Consider the following 12,481-nt stretch of genomic DNA (forward strand, 5'->3'; position numbering starts at 1 on the left):
ATTTTTTCTAGATTTTGTAAGGGTGGTGGGAAACTAGTGGATTTCCACTCCCGTCAATAGCCAATTTACAAATTTTTCTAGATTTTTTTTTTCGCATTTGTAAGTTTTGTACCCAACTAATTATGAGGATTATTAATTCTTCTTGATGAGAGAAATCGAAAAAATAAAAAAAATTCTATTTTTATCCAAGTATTTTGAGAAATAACCATTTTTTAGCAGATAAAGTGAAATAAGATGAATTATTTTGAGAAATAAGTGATATTAAATATCACTTATTTCTCAAAATATTTGGGTAAAAGTAAAAAAAATATTACTTTTCCGGTTCCTCACGTCGAGACTTATCAATATCAAAAGTTTGACGCAAAACAAAAAAATGCAAAACAAATTCAAATAATGACAAACAAACTCATTTTAAGTTAAGTTTAAGAAAGGAGCCTAATTAAGAGTTTGGTGTATTCCCTAATTTTCTCTCGTTCCTAGACTTCTACACGTACCAGTGAGGACGTGCCAATTAGTTTTAGGGAAAAAGGTTAATCAGATCAATTGATTTATTTTGTGACTTTGACCTCACAATTCTAATGAAATTGTCCCACGTATGATGCAACCCCATTCAAATCATAACTTTTTCCTCCTTTTGACAGTTGTTTTTTATTTATTTTGGTAACGTAGTCTCTAGGACAGTTTGCGCGTACCACAGGGCAGTAGAATTTGATAACCACCAATCATTAAGTGTGGATAATATACGTTCAATGGTAAAAAATTTAAATTTTCAATACACTACACCAAATTTTTGCATCGGCATTAAAACCGGGTCTCTAACCCCCCCCTCCCCCCCCCCCCCCCAAAAAAAAAAAAAAAAACCTTCGGCTTCAACATCTTCCTTCACCGCGGGGGGAGGCATTTTGCAGTCCATCCATCTCACTGCCCTTTAGGCCACCGACCTCCTTCCCACCTCGTCCTCTTCTTTGATCGCGCCACCGTTTATCACAGTTGGTGTAGTCGGTTCTGCTCAACAGCGTGGTGCGGTCTTGGGGTTGGAGGGAGGATTGTGTGTTTTCTGCTCCAATCGTGCCGCCGGCTATCAAAATTGGTGTTATCGGTTCTACTCAACGGCAGGTCATCGAACTTTGCTGTCCATCCGTCTCACTGCCCTTTAGGCATATTAGGCCTTTTGCTCTTAATTGTTTTGATCTGGGTTTTTTAGACCCATTTAGGGTGATTGGGCTTCAGCCTTTAGAGGGGCTTCGTCCCGTTGGGTGTTCTGAATTGGCTTCTTGCCAATTTAGTTATTGGGTCTCGGATTGGACTGGTTGTTCTACTGAACAAGACGTTATTTCCTTGCTCCTATTAGTCTTGTAACAATAACAATTTCAAGATTATGAATTTTTATTTTGCTATTCAAAAAAAGCTGCATTAAAACCGCTGTTAAAAGTCCCAAAACCCCACCGGTTAAAGTAAATTATCGCAGGTAAAAGTTCCGCCGGCAAAACAATTGTTGAAAATACAAAAACGGCAGTAAATTACTGCCAGTAAAGGTTTCTGGCTATTAACGGCAGTTTTACTACTTCCGCTAAAAGTTCTTGGAAAAAACAGGAGAGCCATGCCAACATCTACAGTTATGGATACGGTTAGTGTATTTATGCTGGATTGAAAACAATATAACTATAGAAGACTCGGGAGTTGAAAGTAACCTTAATCGTTTTTCCATCTCCACAGGTAACAACTAGAAGTTTATTACGCGCGGCATCGCAAAGGCCAAGATCAGTTATGCTGCCAATGTGAGACTCAATCTGAAGATTAAGAATCTACCCTTAAGAAACAAAATAACATGTCAATGAGTCTCTGTTGGTCGAAACGAATATGAGAGCCTTGACCTACCTCTAAATTCCTCTGAATATTCACTTTGCCGTGATAAGAAATGTAAGTGCAAGATATGCATATGCAGCACCAGATGCTTCGTTAACAAGAAAAATACTTTTTATCTTAATCAATTGTGTCTACTTAGATCATGAGAGCGAACCAACACGCAGAAGGATATAGGGTCCATAAAGAAAGATAGCCGGAGTTTCTTGATTAATTGAAAGATGAGAGCCGAGAAAGATTCAAAGTCTAGCCAAAGTTGAGAAGGATTGATTCTGAAGAAGAAGTTGTTCGGGACTTGAGTTCACATTTTATTCAGCATTGCAATGCTAGATCTATTACATGTGAGTTCAAACTAGCACTCTCGGGATCGATATATTACTAGGTGGGAAAATCAGAGGTTTAGGAAGGCCGGGGTAATGTCTTGTAAGTTTCTGCCGTAACTCAATTTCCGCCGTAACTGTCATGGTTTCGGTTTTCTGTACACGGTGACCCTTCGAAAAATCCTGGCTGCGACTGCTGTAGGTTGGATATTGGTTTTTGTCGCAATGGCTTAGTTTTTTCTTTTGCTTGTTTTTGGTTTTGAGGGTTCTCCCCTCTGCTTTGGGATTCCAATACGGATATACACTCCCTGCTTCTCTTTTTATTTTTTCTCATACCGATATTAATTTGCGAAAGAAATGAAAAACTAACAAATCAAACAAGACAAAATTTATCAGCAACAATAATTTTTAATATAGGAAAAAAAAATCAACATCGGCGCTTTGAGTTTCGAAAGTTTCAAGATATAATTCCCATGATGATGGAGCTTTCAAGCTAGGAGCATTTGGTAAGAAAATTGCAGCCCCTATCGGTTAAACGTTATTGCTTTAAACTGAAATACAATACTTCTTTCAGGAGATATAGAAACCAGCATTTGTATGTTATTTTCGTCCACCCAACAACCTTATTCCATTCATCACATCGCCCCCGGACATCATTTTATCGACGACAGGATAAATAGCAAAATCTAATTTGCACAAACTACCATGAGAGAAATAAATGACAGAGTGACTCCTTCATATCCCTTTGGTACTTAGCAATTGTGTGCTACGTACGTACGGCGCAAAAGAAAGCAAACCAACAGGCGAACAGAACAGCAAACCAATAGGCAAATTAAAGAAGCAAACTATTAGGAAAATAGAAGTAGGTCTATACTCCAAAGCATAGAACAATCGTAACTGATAAGAACATTCCATATCTACGATTTTGTTTTCGATCGATTCCTTATAAAAGAATGGCGAATGGGCTCCATCAATGACCTACTAGTAAACTAACTTCTACTGCTCATATTTCTTTTGTTTTTCATTCTCCTCCAACAACAAACAACGCGCATCAACTAACATCTACAAGCTTCATTTCTCGTTCAACCTATCAAAATCAAGACCAAAACTTGGTAGTTGCTCCAAGTACTCCAATATAGGAACTATTTCTTCAGTATCCGCATCAACGTCAGAAAGCATCTGCAAATAATTTCCTTGCTCCTCTGCTTCCAAAAATTCTTCAAAGAAAGGTGTTGGCACTGTCGGGCCGGGAAGCCAAGAATCAAGACCGATACTACTTGGTAGCTGCTTTGACTCCAATATAGAAACTAGTTCCTCATGAAGATCCGCATCCGACATGGAAGAAAGCAATTGTGAATAATTTCCTTGCTTCTCCGCTTCTGAAAGTTCTTCCGAGAAAGGTGTTTGGGCAAGCCAATATAGGGCTTGAGGGTCCAACGCATCAAAATCAAGATCCGCATCCATGTCAAAAAGTATTTGCGAATAATTTTCTTGCTTCTCCGCTTCAGAAAGTTCTTTCGAGGAAGGTGTTTGGGCAAGCCCAAATAGGGCTTGAGGGTCCAATGCATCAAAATCAAGATCCGCATCCATGTCAAAAGGCATTTACGAATAATTTCCTTGCTTCTCCGCTTCCGAAAGTTCTTCTGAGAAAGGTGTTTGGGCAAGCCCAGATTGGGCTTGAGGGTCCAACGCGTCAAAATCAAGATCCGCATCCATGTCAAAAAGCGTTTGCGAATAATTTCCTTGCTCCTCCGCTTCTGAAAATTCTTCCGAAAAAGGTGTTGGGGGAAGCCAAGATAGGGTTCGGGGATCCGACGCATCAAAATCAAGACCGATACTTGCTAGCTGCTCTGACTCCAGCATAGGACGTAGTTGTTCAAGATCCGCATCCACATCGGAAAGCATCTGCGAATAATGTCCTTCCTTCTCCACTTCCAAAAGTTCTTGCGAGTAAGGAACTATATTTTTTGTTTCTGGTGCTTCCACCTTCTGTTCGTGCTCATGAAACTCCTCCTTCCTAGCACGCTTTGCGGGTTTGCGGACCATTATAACATCAGCATCACTAGTAGCAACAGCCTCAACATTCTCTGCTTTCCTCGTAGATTTCTTGGTGCACTTTACTATCTTGGTGTCTCTTGAGCCATCTCTTTTTATCCTACAAAGAACTTATTCCCCTTTAGGCGATTGTTTCCTAGTACTCGAAGTACTATTACCATCCGGCCGCAAAGAGAACTCACGCATGGTCCAAAAGCCTTTTCCCACGCTCTCGTCCATCGCTCCTGATTCGTTCGTGATCTGAAAACGCAGCATCCGCTCGTCCACAAAGAACTCACGCTCGGGATGGTTTTAGTAGCCTTTATGCAAACCGTATGTGGTGAGAGTCGCGGTAATGAGGGGTGATCAGCAATGTTCTTTTCTTTTTTTTTGGTCAAGTGAAAAATCGTGATCAGCAATGTTCACCCACTTCTTCACTTTGATCATTTCAAAGTTTAATTTTTCTTTTTTCACGGCGATCATTTCAAAGTTGATCAATAGTAGTAATTACCAAGTTGACTTTGTGATCACTTCGTTGACTTTGAGAACCCACGAGGCCTCCACTTCCACCTCCCGCCCCGCCTACCAAGTTTCTTGAGCTTCCGAGGCAAAGACCTCCGCAAGACCTTCATCGACCACCTCCACACATCCCTAACCCAAGCCGGAATCCACACCTTCAAAGACGACGACGAAATTCAAACAGGCGAAGACATCGAGTCCGAGCTCGAAAGAGCAATTGCCCAATCCAAGATTTCACTCGTAGTTTTCTCCAAAGGCTACGCTTCTTCCGCGTGGTGCCTCGATGAGCTGGTGAAGATCGCGGAGCGCTGGAGGGTTTGCGGGCAGGTTGTTTTGCCTGTTTTCTACGACGTGGACCCGTCTCACGTGAGGAAACAGAGTGGGGCGTTTTTACAAGCGTTTGGTAGGCATGAAGTGGAGGCGGAGACTGATGAAAAGAAGGAAAGGGTGAAGAGAAGGAGGGAGGCTCTCACAGATGTTGCTAATCTTGGAGGGAAGGTTTTGGAAAATGAAGCTGATGGGTAATTTTGCTATGGAAATTAAGTATTATGCACCATTAGCCTCTCTCTCTTTTCTTTTTCTTTTTTTTTTTGATAATTTTGCTAGGAAAAGTTAGTTTGTAAATTTAAAGTTCATTTCTCAAGACATTGCTTCCTCTGCTTTGTAGGCATGAGTCGAAATTTATCCAGGAAATCGTTAAACAGATTTCAAGTAAGTTGAATCGCACAGTTTTGAATGTTGCATCGCACCTAGTTGGTATTGATGCTCGCGTCAAGAACATTAATTTGTGGCTACAAGATGGGTCGATTGAAGTTGGTGTATTGGAGATTTATGGTATGGGTGGAATAGGGAAGACCACAATTGCCAAAACTGCTTATAACCAAAACTTCGACAAATTTGATGGCAGTAGCTTTCTTGCAAATGTTAGAGAGGCTTCAGAACAAACCCAATGGTTTGGTTCGTTTACAAAGGCAACTTCTGTCGGATATTTTGAAGAAGAAGGCTGAAAAGGTACACAATGTTGATGAAGGAGTCATTAAGATTAAAAATGCTGTAAGCTGCAAAAGAGTTCTTCTTGTTCTTGATGATGTTGATGATTTAGATCAATTAAACGTTGTAACGGGGATGCGACAATGGTTTTATCCCGGAAGTAAAATTATCATAACAACTAGACACGAGCGATTGCTCAAGGCTCATGAGGTGTGTGAGATGTATAAGGTTCAGGAACTGGATGATAAAGAATCACTTCAGCTCTTTAGTTGGCATGCCTTTGGACAAGACAATCCAATAGACGGTTATGTTGAGCTCTCAGAAAGAGTTCTGCAGCATTGTGGAGGGATCCCTTTAGCAATTCAAGTGTTGGGATCTTCGATGTCTGGAAGAAAAGTAGATGTTTAGGAGAGTGCAATAAAGAAATTGGAAGCAATTCCAAACAGTCAAATCCTTAAAAAACTTAAGGTAAGCTATGATTCTCTAGAGGATGACCATGACAAGAACTTATTCCTTGACATTGTCTGCTTCTTTATTGGAAAGGACAAAGATTACGTGGTCAGAATACTAGACGAATGTGATTTTTTCACCATAGTTGGGATTCAAAATCTTATTGACCGCTGTCTCTTAATGATTGGTGAAGATAACAAGATGAAGACGCATGACTTGATTCGGGACATGGGAAGAGAGATTGTTCGCCAAGAATCACCAGAGGAGCCTGGGCAGTGTAGCAGAATATGGAATCACAATTATTCCCTTTCTGTATTATCTGAGAAAATGGTAAGAAACACGTTTCTCCCTTCCATTTGGTGTTTTCTTGGATTATATGATACTTATTATCAAGGTTCCTGTTATCAGGGTACAGAAACAGTCAAAGGCCTTTTGCTTGACATGCAAATGTTTATGGAAGGCCAGTCTGTTGGCCCAATCTTCAGTAGTGAATCTAATGATGCAAAAAGAAAGCGGTCCCAAGAAATTCTTGACGAATTACTGGTGATAGACCAAGGTAAGTCATTGAAACGAAGACGGCTTGACTTCTCAAGGCACTCAATAGATGCTCTCTCAAAAATTGCTAATGAGGCAGGCTTGAAAACTGATGCATTCGCGAGGATGCACGAATTGAGACTACTTCTGCTCCATTATGTTAATCTCACTGGCTGCTATAAGAAATTTCCTAAAAAGTTGAAATGGGTCTACTGGCGCGGATTTCCTTTAGAATCTATACCCAATGATTTTCCTCTGGAAAGCCTGGTAGCTCTTGAAATGCGTAACAGCAGCTTGAAACAAGTTTGGAGAGGAACCAAGGTATGCCAGATTAAATTCTCTACTTTTGTGATTAAATTAATTAATGGAGAACTCATTTCATGTCGATTGTTGATTTCTCCTTGCTTTTTTTACTGGAACAGGTGCTTAAGTTATTGAGATTTCTTAATCTGAGTCATTCCCATAGTCTTACTAAAACCCCTGACTTCTCCAGACTCCCCAAACTCGAAAGGTTGATTCTGAAAGATTGCATAAGATTGGTTGAAGTTCATGAATCCATTGGAGAACTGGAGCGATTGTTTTTTCTGAATCTAAGAGATTGCAAAAATCTTCAAAAGCTTCCAAAAAGCATTTGTCAGCTCAAGGCCCTTGAAAAACTCATTCTCTCTGGTTGCTCAAATCTCATTGAGTTGCCTATTGAACTCGGAAAGCTTGAATCCTTGACAGTGCTCCATGCAGACAAAGTCACTGTAAACCAATTGGTGCCTACCACTGGTGAGGTGAAATCATGGAAGGAGTCTTGGGTATCCAAAAGAAATAGAAGCCCAGAGTCCATCGGATTTTCTTTGGCTTCTTTATCACACTCATTAGTGAAATTAAGCCTTGCAAACTGCAACCTTTCAAATGATGCTATTCCCATTGATCTTAGTAGCCTGTCTTTGTTGCAGTACTTGAATCTTAGTGAAAACCCAATTAGTACCATACCGGAGAGCATCAGAGGTCTTTGTATGCTCCAGGACCTTTGGCTAGATTCATGCACAGGCCTCCAATCACTTCCTGAACTTCCCTCGAGTTTAGTCAAGCTCAAGGCCGTACATTGCACATCTTTGAAAAGAATAACAAATCTACCAAGCCTGTTGAAGTTGCTGTTTTTGGATGTGAGCGAGTGTAACAAGCTAGTTGAGGTCCAGGGATTGTTCAAGTTAGCACCTATTGGGGACTTTTTTCCGGAAATGATCAACGATTTGGGTTTGTTCAACACGGAATCGATTGAAAACAAAGAGGTGGAATTGTTCAACAATATGACAAAAACAAGAATGAGATGTACCGTGCAGGTGCTCTCTCTCTCTCTCTCTCACGCACGCATTGTGTTTGTGCGCACGCACGTCGATGGATCTAGCATCCATGATTTTGATTTTATTACTGTCACTCTCTTTCGGCAGGGACTTTATGAGTTTGGGATATTCAGCACAACTCTCCCTGGGAATGAGATACCCGACAGGTTCAGCCATTGGGCTAAAGGAAACTTCTTATCATTCAATGTGCCTTCAGAACCTAATCTCAAGATGCGAGGCTTCAGTATATGCTTCGTCTACTCACGTTCCAAGGATCGCACATACCGGTTTTGGGGTAATTCTTCATCCGAAAACTGGTATCCGTATTTCATCAAAATCGGCAATAAGACCAGGGGTCAGAAATGGATATATAGCCCCACTTTCCTTGGTATTCCAAGTGCTGGAGAAGGCATGACATGGCTAAGCCATCGGAAGTTTGAGAATCAGCTGGCAGATGGCGATGAAGTGAGTGTATCGGTGGTTGGGTGGAGTCTTACTTTTCGCATTAAGGAATGTGGGATCAGCTTCGTGTACGAGGAGCAAAAACAGCAGAAGGGAACACCAACAAAGAGTGAAGAAGAACGAGTAATCAAACCGGTCGATGCCCGTCCTTTTAAAAACACGATTGATGGTCTTTTGTCCCCGTATCAGCTGAGGAGTGGTGAATATTTCCTCTCACACCCTGAGTACTTCATACTCGCGGAAGGTTCAAACAATATTGATCCAGTTAGGGCTGTTTTGTTTGAAAACTTATTTCATGACAATGTGCAAAGTACAGGTGCGCGATGTAGCTTTCTCATTTAATACTCATGTATGGGAAAGAACAACAATAGCAAATATGAGGCTCTTAACATAAAGAGTTGTTCATTTGGGTTATGGGAAAAAAAAATTCTTTCCTCTGCTTTATGTGATTCTTTTCTACATGTTGTTACAGGGTCTACATATGAGGGAGGCGAAGAAGTAGATGATGAGAGTGAAGATTATTTTGCTCTGGATAGGTACTCTGTGTTACCCCAAACTTAATTTAAGATCTTTCTCATGTTTCTGTAAGCCACTTTGCACTATAAATATGCTGCGAAGCTCAAATTTAAGAACCAGGAGATCTGTTTTGCTTGCTGTTTGTAAATTGATGAGATATGCTTTGAGACAGACAGCGAATGATGTAACGAAAAGGTCTTTATGCTAGTAACATCTTAGTAAGAATGATGAGGTATGCATTAATCCGATTCCTCTCATCGAAACGAATAACATGAGAGAAAAATTGGACTCAAATCTAGTACGAAATAAGAAAAAATAACCAAAAGACCGCACTAAAAAATTACCAAAAAAGTTAGGCCGAAGGAGGCCTAATGCTTGAGTTCTAATGACTTAACGGTTCTCTAAAGATCCATAAGCAAGTGTCTGTGCAAGCTGAAAGAGTCTGCAGGATAGTCAAAATTTGGGTAAGTGCAAATGTTATAAAAGTATGCCTTAATCGACTCCTGGAAACTTGAACACATAAAGCTCAACACTATAAAAAGTTGAGACTGGAAGCAACTGATAGTTTTATGACCTTGCGACGACTGATAGTTTTATGAGCTTGCGACGACTGATAGTTTTTCGTTGATGAAGCCAGTACCGTGCCATTCTACTAATCGAAACGAATCATGGGAGGGCCTTACGGCTCCAGAAATTTAAAATCAACGAATGCAATAGTTACTATGTAGAACCGATTATCCATTTGTGGAGATCAAATTGTCCATAATTTTATCTTTCCGTTACAAGAACGTTTCCCTGACATGAAGGCAAACATAAAAAAATAGGAGAGCCATGCCAACATCTACGGCTATGAATAGGGATAGGGTATAATGCTGGATTGGAAACAATAGAACTATAGGAGACTTGGGAGTCGAAAGTTGCCTTAATCGTTTTTACATCTCCACAGGTAACAACCAGAAGTTTATTACGCGGAATTGCAAAGGCCAGATCATTTACGTTGCCAATGTGAGACTGATCAATCTAAAGATTGATCAATCTAAAGACTAATCAATCTAAAGACTGATCAATATTTCTCATTAGAATCAGCATCTGGTTTAGCATAGCATCCGCATATAATGTGTCTTCCTCGCGCGCAGTCTTGGTACACCTTATTAGGGAGAGGAAAAACCAGAGTTATATTAAGCTTGGAATGCTATTAAGGAATGTGCTCCCACGAAATGAGCTCTCGATTAGTTTTCTTCGAGCTGTTGAGAGCTCTCTTTTTTTTTCCACAGCTCGAAGAAAACTCATTGTTAAATACGCATACAATCACGTTCACTATACATTTTTATAGACTGTAAAAATATCAATACGTAAATAAAAATCAAATACGGGACTGTTAACTTTTAACATAAACACAATCGCACAAAGAGAACTCATGCTTTGGGATTCCAACGCTATCAACTTGCGAAAGAAATGCAAAACTAACAAATCAAACAAGCCAAAATTTATCAGCAACAACTTGAGAGCCCAACGCATCAAAATCGAGATCGAAACTTGGTAGCGGCTCCCATTGCAATATGGAAACTAGTTCTTCAAAATATGCATCCATGTCCGAAAGCCATTGTGAGTAATTTCCCTGCCTCTCCACTTCCAAAAATTCTTCTGGGAAAGGTGTTGGGGCAAGCCCGGATAGGGTATGAGGGTCCGAGGCATCAAAATCAAGACTGAAACTTGGTAGCTGCTCCGACTCCAATATAGGAACTTGTTCTTCAAGATCCGCATCCATGTTAAGAAGCATTCGTGGATAGTCTCCTTGCTTCTCCATTTCCGAAAATTCTTCCAAGGAAGGTGTCGGGGGAAGCCAAGATAGGGTTTGAGGGACTGACGCGTCAAAATCAAGACCGAAACTTTGTAGCTGCTTCGACTCCTGTATAGGAACTCGTTCTTCAAGATCCGCATACATGTCAAGAAGCATTTGTGAATAGTTTTCTTGCTTCTCCGTTTCCAAAAATTCTTCAGAGAAAGGTGTCGGGGGAAGCCAAGATAGGGTTTGAGGGTCCGAAGCATCAAAATCAAGACCAAAACTTGGCAGCTGCTCCAACGTAGGAACTTGTTCTTCAAGATCCGCGTCCATGTCAGCCGAAAGCATCCGCAAATGATTTCCTTCCTTCTCTGCTTCTGAAAGTTCTCGCGAGTAAGGAACTGTTTCTGTTTCCGTTGCTTCCATCTTCTGTTCTTGCTCAGACTCCCTCCTGGCACGCTTTGCGGGTTTCTGGAGCGTAACATCAGCATCATAAGCAGCAGCAGCCTCAACATTCTCTGCTCTCCCCGTAGATTTCTTGGTGCACTTTACTATCTTGGTGTCTCTTGAGCCATCTCTTTTTATCCTACAAAGAACATATTCCCCTTTAGGCGATTGTTTCCTAGTACTCGAAGTACTATTACCATCCGGCTGCAAAGAGAACTCATGCATGGTCCAATAGCCTTTTCCCACGCTCTCGTCCATCGCTCCCGATTCGTTCGTTATCTGAAAACGCAGCATCCTCTTGTATCCTATCAATTCAGGATCGGTCTGTTTGTCGTCAGGACCGGTCTGTTCGTCGTCAGAACCGGTCTGTTCGTCATATATTGGTTCAGGACCGGTCTCTCCGTGCCATGAGCCACAGCCGGCCGTTCTAGCTATCCGTTTGTCGCTGCCGCGGGCCTTGATCAACTTGGTGAGAACGTAGACGCTGCCTTCTTCCCACGGGTCGTTGTTGGTGAAAATCTGCCACGGGGCTTTGTTTCCGGTCCCGTAAATCTCGCGCTCGAAAACGACGTCGCAAGGCAGGGCTTTACCTGTGCACTTCTTCTGAAGATAGTCGAGAACAAGTTCTTGGTCTGTAGGTCGAAACTTATAACCCACTGCCACTGCCACGCTCATGTCTCTCTCTCTCTCTATAATCTTTGACAATACTCTCTCTCTCAGTGATATCACGTTGTTAAGTCCAGGTAATAATGTGATGGTATATATATAGCAGAATATAAAGTCGGCTATGTATGTATGTACTAGAGTAGTACTGTACTACCTCCATCTAGGTCGCTCGTCCCTCACGAAAATAATTGTAATTTTTTGGATAAAAAAATGCGTCGTGCATATATAATTTTTTTGCACCAGTTTAAAGTGCTTGATTTGTTCTTTAATTTGGTGTAAAAAATTTCAAAAAATTATGAATGAAAGTAATTTATTTTTCGATCCAAAAATTTCGTTGACTTTTTGTAGAGGAAAAGTAATTTGGGACGGTTGAGTAGTGCAAAGTAGGGGTGTTACGAACCCAACCGGACCGAAAAAGACCGAAAAAATCGACCGTTCGATTCGGTCTTCGGTCAAGGTGGTGGCATAAAATTTTGGGTTCAGGGTGGACCAAACTGAACCGAACTTATTTCGGTTAGGTCTCGGTTTTGTTAAAATCTGGATCGACCGGACCAAACCGAACC

General features: G+C 41.0%; 1 protein-coding gene and 1 pseudogene across 1 annotated transcript in view; both read left to right on the plus strand.

The window, feature by feature from the left end:
* LOC131306344 (NADH dehydrogenase [ubiquinone] 1 beta subcomplex subunit 3-B-like) overlaps positions 1-12,481 on the plus strand; it is a 47,548-nt gene that overhangs the window by 32,094 nt on the left and 2,973 nt on the right. The window lies entirely within an intron of this gene.
* LOC131307077 (disease resistance protein RPV1-like) lies at positions 4,524-9,141 on the plus strand (annotated as a pseudogene).

This window comes from Rhododendron vialii, chromosome 11a, assembly GCF_030253575.1.
Source record: "Rhododendron vialii isolate Sample 1 chromosome 11a, ASM3025357v1".
Taxonomy (NCBI): Eukaryota; Viridiplantae; Streptophyta; class Magnoliopsida; order Ericales; family Ericaceae; genus Rhododendron; species Rhododendron vialii.